The sequence below is a fragment of the Cibotium barometz genome, chromosome 49 (assembly GCF_041138505.1).
Source record: "Cibotium barometz isolate CiBa-2024 chromosome 49, ASM4113850v1, whole genome shotgun sequence".
NCBI classification, from domain to species: Eukaryota; Viridiplantae; Streptophyta; class Polypodiopsida; order Cyatheales; family Cibotiaceae; genus Cibotium; species Cibotium barometz.
The window spans coordinates 24,347,304-24,363,868 of NC_141094.1; the positions used below are offsets into that span (position 1 = coordinate 24,347,304).

At 42.7% G+C, this 16,565-nt stretch overlaps 1 protein-coding gene across 4 annotated transcripts in view; it reads left to right on the forward strand.

Moving 5' to 3' along the window:
* LOC147610415 (ran-binding protein M homolog) overlaps positions 1-16,565 on the forward strand; it is a 93,559-nt gene that overhangs the window by 27,748 nt on the left and 49,246 nt on the right. The gene's annotated exons all lie outside the window — the stretch shown is intronic.

Genomic DNA, 16,565 nt, shown 5'->3' on the forward strand with positions numbered 1-16,565 from the left:
CTTGCCCCATTTAAGCTGGAAAAAAACCTCTTGGGTTGGCATCCCCGGAGCAACTGTTACTTTGGCTTTACCGTTATCATCTGACAAAGCATTCTGTTGTTGCATTAAAATTTTTCCTTTGTTTTGTTGTGCATTGATAGTTGATTGAGGTGATTCCAAAGGTATAGCTGTTGCAGGAGTCTGGCATAGAACTGAAGGACACCCAGATTGCATATGTCCAAATTTCCCATATGTCCAAATTTCCCACATGCAAAACATGAACGAGCGAACTTGCCCCATTTAAGCTGGAAAAAACCCTCTTGGGTTGGCATCCCTTCCATATGAATATCCAAAGCCACACATTCCAGAGTATGTTTATCTGTATCCCATAAAATGCAGAATTTATGGACAGTACCATATGAGTGGGGTGGACATACCACTTTACCAACTGACTGAGCCAAATAAGGTCATGCTGATTGATAGTACAGAGGAAGATCTTTGACTTCAACCCAAACAGGGCATTTATGCCTTACGAGACTTTGGTAATCATTAGTTGGTGACCACGGATAAACATGAACAAGCTGTTGACCATAGAATAATGGAGATTTTTTCAGTAACATTTTCTTGTATTTGGGATCTGTGAAAATAACCTCATAAAAACCACCATCCTCTATATAACAACCATGCACAAAACAACCTCCCAATAATGCTTTAAGCCATTGTCCAATATTTGGTGTAGCAGGCATGTGACCAGGGAAAAAAAGAACCACCACTTTTTGAGCAAGATCCATCAGGGGCGTATACAAAGCCTGAGCTGGAACTGCCACACGAAATTCTGGAGGCGGTGCATCCCCCCAAGCATGTTTAATGGCTGAAAATCCTTCATGAAAAATATTTGTAAAAGTTTGAAGTGTTGGATTTTCACATTCAGTGGGGTTTGCTTGACGAGTTGAGACCTTGGGGCGCTTGGAAATATTATCTGCTCGTCTGTGATATGCAATAGTTTTTGGAGATACAACTTCTGAATACAAGGGTTTAGATGCCATCTGAAAAAGAAACACAACACAGTGTATAGCGAAGGGTAAACTGCAAACAAGTAGTGATGAACAGGGTAACAGACAACTCAATCAGAATTGATGCGAAAATTCAAGCTGTGAACTGTGAGTATCGAAACTCTGTAGAAACAGCGGCTAACAACGGGTGACGAAACTGAAACAAGCGATTGATGGTGACTGTACACGCCTCCCTGCTGAGGATGAGCGACGAGCAAGGAACGAGTGGCAAAAGACACTGCCTGAATAAACTTTGAGTGACTATATTAACAAAAGATGGCGATTAGCAACGAAAAGCTTGACGAGAAGCGAAAAGGGCAATGGTCAGTGAATGATGAACAACGAACAAGTTGAAGAGAGAATGCGTGCACGCGCGCGCGCGCACACATTTTTTAATTATTATAGTGAAACCCTTGCTTCATCAATAAAGTAATGTACATTCATAGCTGTCCTAGAGGGATTGCTTCGACTCAGATCAGATAGAGTGGGAAAACATCTCGAGCTGCAGAAAAGAGAGCTCTCCAAGATCAAAAGAATCTTTGAAAGATTGGTAAAGTGATCTACGGAAGAAGGAAAAAGGGTCGACATGAACAACAGAAAAAAGCAGTTGATTCCGGACATGGCACTCTATCGAGTTGAAGCTGGAGTTGCCTTATCTGCTCCTTTAGCTTTTGGTTGTTTTTGTCTTCTTTTTGCGGAAGCGTTTCTTCGAATGGTTCTTCTTCTTTAGTGATGTCTTCGGAGCTTGATGCCATTGTGGATGGGTGAGTGGTTTTTCTCGTTCTCTACTTTACTATCCACAGGATGCTCTCACTCTAGGTTGCCTGGTTGAATCACATCCCAAGCTTTGATACAAATGTAGCATGCTCCGAGCTAGGACCGTGTGAAACAACGAAGCCTTTCTTTAAACTTGAGTTTAGTGAGTCTTTAGCAATCCTTTAAAACAGCATATATGAATCTGAAAGAGATGTAGTAGAGACGACACCAGATGGGGTCGCAAATTACCCACTGAAAGCGCTCCCTCCCCCCCAACCCCCTTGCAAATAGGAGTATTTTCTTTATTTCTTCTTCTGGAGAACCGTATACAAGCTGAACTGTGTCCACAAGACTGAGTGGACAAATTGACTGATTGACTACCAAACACAAGGACAAAGCGACCAAACGTTGGGCAGAATGGTGCATAAGCTTTAGGCAACTATGAAGCTATCTTCGAGAGAAATACACCGGCCCGAGATTGAGGGTAGGTGTGCTAAATACTCCTGAAGAGACTGAGCTTCTTTGCCTTGGGCGGAGAGCACAAGTATGGCTGTAAGTATGCACAAGCAAGAGCCTAAGCATACATGCTTGATTTCTGATGATAATCTCTGATGTGGACCTGCATATTTCGGGACTGAGCAGGCCTTGCCTTTTTGTATGCCCACATGATGCAAGTCGGCTGCCTCTACAGCCTGAAGCCAGCAATAAATGCCACGACTATCAACAAATGCTTGGTCGGCTGAGATAATAGGTCGAGCTTCTGGTCGGGTGGCTGGTTGGCTGGCTGCCAAACCTGGCCGATTGGGGCCCAAGTCCACAAGGACCTGGCCGACCGCTCATTAGCCTCCATTAGCCTCCAAAAGGCTGTCGGCTGAGCTTAAAGGGTGGCTAGGGGTACTAAGTACCCCTTGCAAGGATAGGGCTGCCTTCTTCTACATGAAATGCAACTACATGCTTCTAATGCATCTACTCTATGGCTGATATCTACATGCATCTGAATGATGAACACTTGCTGAATTCTCCACAGTGGGTTAAGAGGACTGACCGACACTCTAAGGTTGGGAGATTGACCTACGTAGCTCGTGCATGACATGTCCCGGACTGGGCTCACAAAGGGGTCATGGCATACGACAAATATATCCTAAAGGTACTACTTTTGTACATGATTCTTGCACTGTTGATGAGCCAGTTTGTCACCGTGTACCACAGTGCATGGGTACACGTGACACTTGGAGTACACTCCAAATGCTTTTTGAGTAGCCTAATGGGTTTTCTGTCCATCTTAGTACGCCACAAACATGCTAATGTTGCAGACATGAAACTATCCAAATCTGTTGAAGACTACGGAACAAGAGACAAGTGAAATTGAATATAAGCCATTAATTCTCATAACGGCTAGGTAGATAATTTCCAATATTGAAGTTTGAATTTAGCTTGTTCAATACCCATTGTCATTCTCTCTTCAGAGGGACATTCTAGCCAAGAGGATACCCAAGATGTCTAACCATATGTTCTGGTGAAATTATCTGGCCCGGCCAAAGAATAGAGTGCCAATCACAATGCTTAAGCGGAAGAAGGTTGGACTTAACAAAATTAGTTTTCAAGCCTGCCGCAAGACCAAACAGGACCATAGTTGCAATGAAACGCATTTCATTCAGTTTGAATGAAACGAAACGTTTCGTAAACGTTTCATACGAATGAAATGCGTTTCATTTGTGTCCACGTGGAAACTGTACAATTTAAGCGTTTTTTTACCGAGATTCTCTAGTTTTGACTTGAAAACATGTTTTAATGTGTAAATGATGCATGTTTAATATTGTTTTGCAAAGAAGGCAACATATTTTTTACATATTATAAACTTATATACAAATTTTGGGGCCTGTAACTCCCCTGTTTTGTATGAAACGTTTTTGAAACGTCTGGGATTTGAAAGAAACGTTTATGAAACGCGTTTCATGAAACGCCTGGCAACTATGAACAGGACCAAAGCATCCATAATTATTTTAACATCATCTTAAGGGTTCCTTGGAAAGAAAAATGAGTCATCCGCATAAGCTTGGCTAACAAAGTGATTTACATCCGAAATCTGTATGCCATGTAGCTTGTTCTCTATAAGCAGTTTGTCCAATAATAAGAGCATGGGATGAGTGGCTATTGCATAGAGCAATGCATTGAGGGGACAACCTTGTCGCATTGATTTGCCTAGAGACCTTTGTGTAATATACAAGGAGCAGTTCCTCCTTCATAGAGCCACTAAATAATACTTCTCATCTTAGGTCCAAAGGCCATATTTTCCATGACATTGGCAATAAACTGCCATTGTACTGTATCAAATGCTTTTTTTATGTCAATTTGCATTATGAGTACATCCTGTTGAGTATATTTCACCTATTCAATGCCAATGTAAGCATTGGCAATGTTACTTCCAGGCACAAAACCATATTGTGTAGGGTGCATGGTTGTTTCTCGTACCGGTACAAACCTATTCGTACCGTAGAGTTCGTACGATATGGTTTCTTACGATATCGTACGGTACGAGTTCCCTCCCTCCCCACTTTGAGAAAAAAATTCCAAATGCTAAAAGAAAATAGAAATCTTGCTCAACGAAGATCCCAAATGCCTGCAATACTTCGCAACTTTCGTGTCCACTCAGTATTCCATATGGGGTTGTTGAGAGACCTAAAAAATATGGCAAGGTAGACTGGTAGTGTACACTTGATTGGTAGGGTGAGGAGAGAATCTTGCTACATCACTTGGAGATCCGTATTGGTTATATAAGTGACTGTTGTTGACGAAAAAACTCCTGAAGTAATTCTAGGTACTGTTGTAGATCTTCATCACTTTGCCAAGTTGAATCTGAATCATCCAAATCTTTCCATTGTACCAAGAATTCTGTATTAATTTTCCGTCGAGTTTCTTTCTGTCGTACATCAAGAATCTTTTTTGGGATTTAGATCATATGCACACCTTCAATCTTTGGAACATAATTAGAAATGTCTGGAGGAATAGGAGAATCTCCTTGTACAAACTTCTTGATCCATGATATGCGAAAAGTCAGATGAATCTTTCCGCATGAAGGTGGTAACTCCAACTTATAACTCAAAGGAGAATTCTTCTTAATAATCGGAAAGGGATCATAGTAACATGCTCGTAACTTTGGAAAAATTGATTTCATTGTTTTATATCGATAAGAAGTTACGAACAAAAGAACCATATTACCTTCTTTGAATTCATCATGTTGGCGACGTCGGTTAGCTGCTTGTTGGTATTGTTTCTGTCACCATTTGGCCACCCAATTGGTCCACCCGTGCTTTCTTATCATGTATGTACATTGGACTGGTGTCCATGGCAGTTGTATATGCCGGGGATTGATGCCACTCATGTGTTACTGTGGACTTGGCTTTCCGTTGGGACTTGTGTCTCCGTGTACATGCCCGGAAATGCTCGGTGGATTGGTGTTCCATTGGGTCTGGTACCTCGTGTACTTGCCTGGAGCACGTCTATTTTGGTATAGTCTCATGAACGGGGATTGTCCATACCAATGCTGCATTGCATAGCATCTTTATGTGCTTGCTTGCAATTGAAATTGCATGCTGTTTTCATGCTTGCTTGACCAATGTGTAGTTTCGGGTAAGGGGACGCCTGCCCGTGAACCATGCGTGTGAAACTGTCTGCTGACATGGTTATGTGGCATGTGACAGGTGGTAAGTATTGGTCATAATCTTGGCCTTAGGAGTTAGCACTAATTTATAAGTGAGTGTGTACACACTTCATTAAGTTTTGGGCGACCAAAACTCACTTATAAATTATGACCAGCCGACCGGTTCACACACACTGATGTCCCGAGCAGACATAACCCAATGTCCACCACCCAGACCTTATCCCCTTTGTACAAAGGGAGTAACTAGCCATGTGTCCACTCTAGCTTGCTCCACAAAGCACTTGCCTACCACCTACATTGGACAACTCACCACCTCTCTCCTCCTCTCTCTAGAGATTGGCGCCTCCTTCATGAGCGCTATTGGGCTGCATTTTCTGCACATTCTCCTTCCCAACTCCATTTCCAAGCTTGCTAAGGTGATTTTCAAGCTTCCAAGAGTGTTTCCGGATGCCAATCACTCTCCTACACACTCCTAATGATTGAAATTCAGCAAAATAGCTCTCTTTATTGCTGTAATTTTTGGTCTTTTTGCTGAAAATTCTAATTTCAGTCCTCCTTTCTCAAGCTGAACCATAGGGGAAGCTTTCCCAAGGTTTCCTTCATCCTCTTGAAGACTTTTGTCGCAAAGAAAGGCGACAAATCGAAGATCTCAACACTCCAAAGACTTCCATCGCGAAGACTTTCGTTGTCATCGACTCTACTTGCTATTGGTAAGCTTTTACGCTTAAATATGGAAGCAAGTAGCAGGAGGGAGAAACCGGATTACAAGATCACATACCTTGTGTAGTGTTCCCTTGTCCTACGTGCTCTCTTGCAGATTGTTGCTACCATGTGTTGGTGGAACAATAGAGAGCAAATGGTAGGGAACATGGGCACTTGAGAGGGTAGTGTGGATTGCAAGTCTACAACGACAACCACTTGATTGCAATACTGTAATCATATGCATTGGTATGGAAATCTGGTCAGAAATGCCCATGACACTATATACTTGATTCTCCCAAGATCAATATACTTTATTTGAGGGAGGGGTCGGCCATTCCGGCTCATTGTGTGTCTCTTGTCAATTCAGCAATTCACTTCTTGTATTTGAGAAAGTGTCCATCAAATCTTAGTGTATTTAAGTGTATTGACTAGCATTGTGTTCAACCAAGTTACAGTTCTTGAACTCGAATCATCTGATCTCGAACTTGAAGAAGACATCTTGCATTTCTTGAACTAAATGATCCGCTAATGCCACCTTGCGTTGAAGAGCAAAGTTCGATAGCACAATTGGTGTATGACCATAAGCGGCTTGGAAAGAACTCATGCCTATTGCTGTGTGATGAGAATTATTGTAAGCAAATTTCATCAATGGTAGATAATCTTCCCAAGACGCTAGGCGAGACTGAATATAATGTCTGAGTATCTCTTCAAAAAATTGGATTAACTCTTTCAGTTTGGCCATCTATCTGTGGATGTTATGCGGAACTGAACAATAAATTTGTGCCAAGTGACTTGAAAAGTGAAGTCCAGAAATGTCCTGTAAACTTAGGATCTCGATCTGAAATAATGGACTTTGGCAACCCATGTATCTTGAAAATATATTGAAGAAATAACAAAGCAATATCCGGAGCTTGAGCTATTTTCTTGCATGGTATAAAATATGCCATTTTGGACAATCTGTCGACCACCACCATTATCTATGTATTACCTTTTGAAGAACGAGGTAAAGATGTAATGAAATTCATACTGATACTTTCCCAACGTTCATTTGGTATTGGAAAAGTGGTTGAAGAAGACCGGATGGAGCTTGTCTATTGGCTTTCATTTGTTGACAAGAGAAACATGTTGTAACAAACTTTATAACATCTTGCTTCATTTGAGGTCAATAATAAGAAGCTGTCAGCAACAGATAAGTCTTGTTGAGACCAGGATGAGCTGCGTAAGGAACTCCATGATGTTCCTTCACCAAGAGGTTGCGCATGCTTGTGTTATGAGAAACACAAATGCGATCTTGATAATATAATAATCCATTGACGAGAGAATAAGCTGCATAAATCTTCAAATCAGAAGGACTAGACTCTGGAGTTATAATCACTTTTTAATAACAATAGGGTGTGTGTACTCTTCTCTTACAATAATCAAGGGAATGGATAAAAACAAAGGCTTATAATCCAAAAAAAAGAGTGTACAAAAGAGTTAAAATGCATAAGAATCATTAAAGTCTTCAATGCCACCTGTTGCCACAAAGTGACTTTCCTCTGCCTCGACAATGTGAGCCTTCTCCTTTACCAAGTTGAGGTTCTCAACTGCCTATCATTGACAAAGCTATAGGCAATGCCAAATAACAAATTGAATTGTGCTCAATATGTTATAATTTAATGTGGTTAAGCAGAAATTAGCTTGGGAGTACTTTCTGCTTGTAAAGTTTGCATACAATAATTGGTTGATTCATCCACTGGCAAGGCACCTTTTGAGAATATCTATGGCCATGTAGTATTACCACCTACCCTTTGAACTAAGGATGATACTTTTGCAATAGATGAGTATGTAAGGGATCTTAATATTGCATTTGCACAAGTGCGGACAGCCATAGAGTAGTCTAAGGACAAGCACAAGAAGGTTGCAGATAGGCATTGTAGACAGATGGATCTCAAAAAAGGTGACTGGGTATTTGTGAAATTCAAGAAAGCTAGACTTTGGAAGCGGTTTAGAAAGGAAAGAATGTATTCAAATCTTTTCAATCAGTATCTTGGGCCATTCCAGATTACTGAGAAGATCAATGAAGCAGTTTTCATTCACTCTTGCATTGCTCACTGGAAAATCCAAAATGCTTTTCATTTCAACCTCTTGAAGAGGTACGTGGTATTTGAACTCACATATCTATTTTTTTAAGATTCACTAGAAGTGCACGAGCATGAGGAGATACCATAACATGAGTATTTTGTATCTCATAAGGAGTAGACACTTGCTAGTGTCAAAATCCTAAGGCGCTATCTGCCGAATTAAAAAACTATCTTACCATTGATGCAAAACGTTTGGATAAGGATTAATTCATGGAGTATCCGGCACTTCTCGAAGCATACTTGGAAGCTTTTCAATGGAGGACAATTGTTTAGAAGTCGGAAAATGTCACCGAATTGGCTTACTATTTGTGTGAGTATCACGAGTTTCGTTAATTATGTACGTGAAGTATATGAAAAGATGCAGGGGGGAAGAGAGCTTGAGCTCTTGCAAGCACACACACACACTCACAAAACCCTAATAGAGAACACACAAGGTGAGAGGCTGAAATCTTCTTCTTCTCTTTACTCAACACTCAACACACCATATACAAGATAAGAGTACACACACTATGAAAGGTACTCAACCAAATACATACACGGGTTCTCTATAGTGTGAACCCGACTAAATGAGCTGGCGCTATAACTATGCCAGTCTCTAGAATGGCTGTCACACAGCCTGTCATCAAACTGGCCGCATATCATCCAAGATCTCACCAACCATGCCAGTGGTGTAAGTGTGGGGCCTATCCCCCAGGCGGGTCATCAGTGTCCACCGCCTCACTAGATGAGCTCGATATCCCAACACTCCCCCTCGAGCTCAACTCCATCTCATGTACACCAAGTGAAGCCCTGAATCTGCGGAGCTTCTCTGTACCCAATGCTTTGGTGAAGATGTCAGCTACCTAGCTACCTGATCCTCTGTGCTGACATAAACAAGGTCAAGATCTCCTGCCAAGACCTTCTCTCTGACGAAGTGGTAGTGGACCTCTATGTGCTTCGTACGAGCATGAAAGACTGGGTTCCTGGCCAACTGTATACTGCTAATGTTGTCACAAAAAATTGACAACTTGTCTATCAACTGATAGACCCAAATCTGCAAGTAGCTTTCTCAACCAAGCTACCTCACATGCTGCCATAGCAGCTCCTCTGTACTCGGCCTCTGTACTCGATAGAGCAACCGTAGGCTGCTTCTTGCTGCTCCAAGTCACAGCAGCACTCCCCAAAGAAAACATGAATCCACTGGTAGATCTTCTATATGAGATACTACCAGCCCAATCAGCATCTGTGTACCCATGTACACATATCTCTGTCCCAGTCTCATAGAATAGTCCACAATGCAAAGTAGACTTCACATACCTCAGTATGCGTCTCACTGCATCCAAATGCGGTTTCGGTGGAACCTGCATAAACTGACTCACTAACCCAACAGCATAGCTCAAATCTGGTCTGGTGATCGTCATGTAGATCAAACTTCCTACTATGCGTCCTACATAGTAGGATCCTCCAAGATCTCTCCTGAATCTGCACTCAACTTGCCATTCTGATCCAATGGCACGGAAATAGGCTTACAGCCTGTCATACCATACTTGGACAACATGTCCAAGCCATACTGTCTCTGCAGTAATCCAATACCATGTGGTGACCTAATCACCTCAATGCCCAAGAAATATCTGAGCTCCCCCAGATCCTTCATCTCAAACTTCTGTCTAAGCAAGATCTTTACATCAAAGATCTTTGCATCATGGTCCCCCGTAATGATCAAGTCATCTACATAGATGACAACAAGCACAACTCCTCTATCACCATGTCTCACATACAGCGAGAAATCTGCATTGGCTACATGAAAGCCAATAGTGACAAGATATTCAGAAATCTTGTCAGACCATGCTCTTGGTGCTTGTTTTAAGCCATACAAGGCTTTCTTCAACCTGCAAACATGCTCGGGGTGACCCACATCCTCATATCCAGGTGGTTGCAACATATACACCTCTTCTTGCAAATCCCCATGCAAGAATGCATTCTTTACATCCATCTGATGTAAAGACCATTGCTTTGACGCAGCCATTGCTATCACAACTCTCACCGTTGCCATCTTGGCAACTGGGCTGAAAGTTTCCTCATAATCAATCCCATATGTCTGCGCATATCCTTTGGCTACCAATCTAGCCTTGTACCTGTTTATGCTTCCATCACTGTTATGTTTAACTTTGTACACCCACTTGCATCCAATGGCTTTCTTGCCTTCAGGCAATTGCACTAAATCCCAAGTCTCATTTCCATATAGTGCATCCATCTCCTCATCCATAGCTCTCTCCCAACACACATTTCCAACAGCCTCATCAATGCATGTGGGCTCTACAACCTGCACAACCTTTGCCATATATGCTTAGTGATGTGTCACATAACCATCATAGGTAAATCTCTGCACAGGATTTTTCGCTCTCCCAGATCTTCGCAGCTTCTCATTCATGGCTTCCATAGCCTTCTTTACACCAGGTGTTCTCATAGCTGGGATCCCAAGCTCCTCATCAAGGCTCATATCTGAGCCACTAGACTCTCCATCAACATGAGAATGCCCTGCAGACATGTCAGGCATACCAAGGGGCTCAACCACTTTCTCTTTTCCTTTACGTGATGTAGTAATCACATTTGCAGGGTTGGTGTTATGACGCAGCGTGCCACTCCATGGTCTATCAACAGACCCACTAGATGAGGACTCTCCTGGTCCACTCAAAGACTGTGATTGTTGACCTGCATTCTGTGCAACCACACTTCCACTCACATCAACCCCAACAGCTGCTTTTTCAGCAGCATACCAGCTGCTCATCTCATCAAAGACAACATCTCTGCTTACCCTCAACTCACGTGTAGCAGGATTATAACACCTGTATCCCTTTTGCTCAAGGGAGTATCCAATAAACACACATTTTTCAGCTTTTGGATCCAGCTTAGTTCTCAGCTCATCTGGCACATGCACATATGCAATGCATCCAAAGACTTTCAGATGAGACAAATCTGGTTTTCTGCCAGTGAACCTCTCCTCTGGAGTTACATCATGTATGGCTGTAGTTGGAGTCCTGTTCATGATGTATACTGCTGTAGAAACAGCCTCAGTCCAATAGCAATGCGGCATATTCTTCTCTTCCATCAATGCTCGCGCAATCTCAGCAATGTGCCTATTTTTCCGCTCAGCAACTCCATTTTGCTGCGGAGTATATCTGCATGTAAACTGTCTCCGAATACCATTCTTCTTAAAAAATTCAGAGAACTCATTGGAGAAGTACTCTCCCCCTCCATCTGACCTTAGGCACTTTACATATTTCCCTGTTTGCTTTTCAACCAAAACTCTGAAATTCTAAAAGTGAGTGAACACCTCACTCTTCTCCTTCATGAAATGTACCCACACTTTCCTTGTGTGGTCATCAATGAAAGTCACATAGTACCTGCAGCCTCCCATAGATATGGTCTTCGTAGGACCCCATACATCTGAATGCACAACATCTAGTGCATTTCTGCTCACATATCTGTTACGTGGAAACACATGCTTTGTTTGCTTCCCAAATTGGCATGCTTCACACCTTCCACTTTAAATTTTGGCAGCCCTGTCACAATTCCTTTTGTCTGCATAGACTTCAATCTCTGCACATTTACATGTCCAATCCTTTTATGCCAAATGTCTGTGTCTGCAACAATTCCTGAACCATTTGCAAACATCGCAGCACTCATTTCAGGCATGTCTACATTTAACGTAAACATTCTGTCCACTCTGTTGCCTTTTGCAACCAACCTGCACTTGTCTTTGAAATCTTCAACATAACACCCATCAGGGTTAAACCGAACTTGCAAACCCTGCTCAATTATCTGGCCAACTGAAACCAGATTCTTTGTTATGTTTGGTACATGAAGTACATCTGCAAGGTACTTCACTTTGCCATCCTGCATAGACAATGGCACATCTCCAACGTGGGCAATTGGATGAGCAGTGTCATCCCCTGTTTCCACAAAACCTGGTCTTTCCGGGTTTTTCATCTCCTTGAACCACTCCCCATGACTCGTCATGTGGTTCGAAGCGCCTGAATCCACATACCATACATTATCTTTTTGTGCTGCATCAACATTTTTAGACATGGCATTCACGACATGCTGCATAACAAACAACCTTTCATTATCCTCATTATTTCTACTTGAGGATGCATAGTTATTTTGCTGCACTTTTTCATTTTGCATGTCAGCCTGCTTCTTATAACATTCTGCCTGCACATGTCCAGGCTTACCACAATAATAGCATTCACGTGCATCATTATATTGCCTTTGCCAATTTCCACGGCCTCTTTGACTCCCCCTGCCTCTGAATTTGCCTCTTCCACCTGTGTGTTGTTGTTGTTGTTGTTGTTGTTGATTCTGGGACTGTTGTTGTTGTTGCTGCTGTTGGCCATAATTCTGATTACCTGTTCGGCCACCTCCTTGACCGCGTCCACGGCCTCCTCTACCTCGTCCTCTTCCTGAACTCGTGTAGAAGGCCTGTTGCTTTGAACTGTTTTTGCTTTGTGAAGACTGTTGGTCTTCACCCAAGCTCTTCTCTTCGATAATCAGCATAGACACCAAATTTGTAAAGTTGGGAATGTTTTCCCGAGTCTGAATAGACGTCTTGAACGCCTTGTATTGTGGCCCGAGACCACGTAGACAGACCTCCACCTTATCATCATCATCTACTGACACACCAATAGATGCAAGGGATTCCACAATACCCTTTATCTTCAACGCATAGTCATTCACATACGTGCTCTTTTTCTCCACAGTATGAAGTTCATTCTTCAACTGTATCTTACGTGCCTTGGTATTTGTTTCATAAAGCTTTACCAAGGTGTCCCACGCCTCCTTGGGGGACTTGGCATCCTGAATGTGCCCAATCATGGTGTCCTGTATACTAATGGATAGCCAATACATAACCTTCCTGGCTCCTTGGTTCCAGTCTTTAAACTCTTTCACATCTGCAGCAGTCGGATTTATATCCGGTATCTCCGGTGCATGCTCACCTTCTATGTAGTCCCAATAGCCTTTTCCCATCAGGAAATTCGTCAACCTGAACCTCCAAGCATGGAAGTTATTCTTATCAAGCTTCTTAGCCACAATCTGAGTTATCCCATCATTTGACATCTTGCCAAACACACAATTTTACCAGAATCTGCACTCTGGTTTTTCTGCACAAACTACTGTATTTTTTGCACAGCGGTATTGTAGTACTCTCAAATGTCACAACCAGTGACTTCAATGTGCATACATACATCCAATGGCAATTGTAGACCTCTTTGCAGCACTCACAGTGTCTGCACAATCAATCTGTCTTTCTGCAGTTCTTAAAATAGAGTTCTGCAGAGAATCGATGACTTACCCGCAGTGCTCGAAGTCGCCTGCTTTCTGAAAAACGGAGGTCCAGATGCGCCCGAAACGCGTTTTCGGCCCGAAAATCTTTGTCCGATAGGACTGAATAGTTGCCCTATAGCTTTACTCCCGCGAAGAAAGCTCCTCAATCAGAGACCGTTTGCCGGTGCCTCCCGTAGAGCTCCTGACAAGGGTGTAGTCACCAACACAATAGGGAAGAGTAGTTGAAGCTCTTACCCTCGTACCGCTTCCTGTGGTTCTCTTGCTTGCAGCTCAGCCCTTAGCACGAACCAGGCTCTGATACCATGAAAAGATGCAAGGGGGAAGAGAGCTTGAGCTCTTGCAAGCACACACACACACTCACAAAACCCTAATAGAGAACACACAAGGTGAGAGGCTGAAATCTTCTTCTTCTCTTTACTCAACACTCAACACACCATATACAAGATAAGAGTACACACACTATGAAAGGTACTCAACCAAATACATACACGGGTTCTCTATAGTGTGAACCCGACTAAATGAGCTGGCGCTATAACTATGCCAGTCTCTAGAATGGCTGTCACACAGCCTGTCATCAAACTGGCCGCATATCACCCAAGATCTCACCAACCATGCCAGTGGTGTAAGTGTGGGGCCTATCCCCCAGGCGGGTCATCAGTGTCCACCGCCTCACTAGATGAGCTCGATATCTCAACAGTATAGTAATAAGATGTGGTCGTTTACTAGCCAAAGTTGCAAAAACTCTTTCTCTGTGCTGGGATTCGGAGCTTGTGTGTGTGAACCCATCGTATGTGTGTGTGTGTGTGTGTGTTCGTAATGTACGAATTACATGGTGGTTGGGAACTGTGCAGATAGTGAGTGAGGTAGATACATGAGAGAGATGTGGTGACTGTAGAGAAAGAGATGACAAGCTTAAGAGAGAGAGACTTGCATGACTCAATGATGGTTATTGATTGATAATAAAACCCTTCACAAGAACATGTTTTAATAGACTGGTAGCCTTCTCTTTTGACCCATAGAAATCACACACACATTATACTAATGACACGTGGTACACTCATCCTATCTTCTCATAAGAGGGTGTGCACATCTTAAGAAGTTATTCAGACACACTGAGCTCCGAATCCAACAAACCTCTTTTCGGAGCAAAGGTGGAGATGCTTGAAAAACCTTCAATAGTAATCGTGGTTTGGACTCTAGATTGCACCATGTACTCAATGGAGACACAATGGCACCGACATCCGAACTCTCATGCCAGGCTTGATATAAGAGCTTGACCACAAATGACAGGTCACAGCCTACATCAGTCTGTTAGGACAATCCCCCCTTGATCTAAATAGGGGTATGCAAAAAAATGGAGCCTTTTATAAGATTCGAGGCTTATTACATACACATAAAAGGAAAGACTAACACACAACATTTATTACAATCAATTTTTGGGGACCTCTCGGGCAGAGAACCCATGACCCACACCTATTGGATTTTTCAGAGAAAAGATTATCTATGACATTAGCTACACGTTCTATTGTCAAGGATGCTTGTGCTTCATGGACATCTTCATCATCTTTTGCCACCCGGTTGCATGCACCTTCTCTTGCTCTTTGGCCATCTTCTTGAAGCATCGATCCTCATCCTCTCTGTGTTCGAGCTTTTTGCAAAAGTTGCATTTGATAGTTCTTTTCCCTTTTCCCTTTTCCCTTTGTGAATATGGCCCTATTTGACTCAAAGGAAGTTTCAAATTGCTCTTTGCGGCAATCTTCATCTATAAGAGCCTCAATCATCTCATAATATGCTATTTTCCGAGCCACCCTTAGTACAATCAAGGTTTTTGAAAATTTTGAAACCTCAGCTATACTTGATAGAAGCACAACTTTCTTGCCATCCTCATCCATTGCAACTCCCAAGCCAGAGAGGAGCTGTATAGAGCCTAGATTGCTCAAATGTTCTCCCAAAGTTTCTCTTTCATTCATTTTCAAGCATTTTTTTTTTTGCGCTTAAGAAAGAATTTGGAGTTAATGATTTTATTACCAAACAAGTTTTCCAACTTGTCCCTTACCTCCTTTGAGCTCTTGGTGAAATCCATGTGATGAATCAGGTTGTCGGACAACCCGAGACTGATGAGTGCCATGACCTTGTCTTTATGGTCATTCCACGTGCGAGTGTTCTCCACTCTATCGCTTGGCTTGGGGTCTGTAGTGTTGACCACGTTCTAGACGCTGTCTTGCATCATTAGAAAGACTCATAAGTTTTGTTTGAATGGATGGGATGTTGGTGCTGGTGTCATAGGTGTATGGGTAGTTGGTGCAGGTGGAAGCGGTGCTGTTGCTAATGTCAGATGGGAGGTAGAGGCAGAGGTAGCAGGCGTGGGAGAGGGTGGTGCCAAGCTGCAGTTGTATGTTTGATGCCAACTTGATGGCGGGCTGCATATTAGGTGGTAGAGATGGATGACTTGGGCAGTTGCAGGAGTTAGCCTTGCTCTGATACCATGTTGGAATTGGGTGGGGAGACAAGTCTCAGGAGGTCACCCATCCCAATTTTGTTCACGCCAGTGCGTGCTTAATTGGAGGTTTCCACACATTGATCTAGCCTTCCAGATCCCAAAACGTTAAGGCAATGGAGACCTCCAGTCTATCCATTTTGTGGAAATCTCCTAGTGCTACGCTTTGGCACCGCTTTTCTCAACACCCCACCTTGGTGCCAACTTGTCCACTTTTTCTTTAGCTCATAGGTTGAACTTGTCCATGTTTTCTTGGCTCAAAGGCTCAACTTGGCTTTTCTAGTGGTTGAGAGGTTACACTTCAACCCATGTCTCTTTTACCATGTACGAATTACATGGTGGTTGTGAACTGTGTAGACAGTGAGTTAGATATGGCTTAAGAGAGAGATCTCCACAACTCAATGATGGTTATTGATTGATTATAAAACCCTTCACAAGTACATGCTTTTTCAGGCTTGTAGCCTTATCTT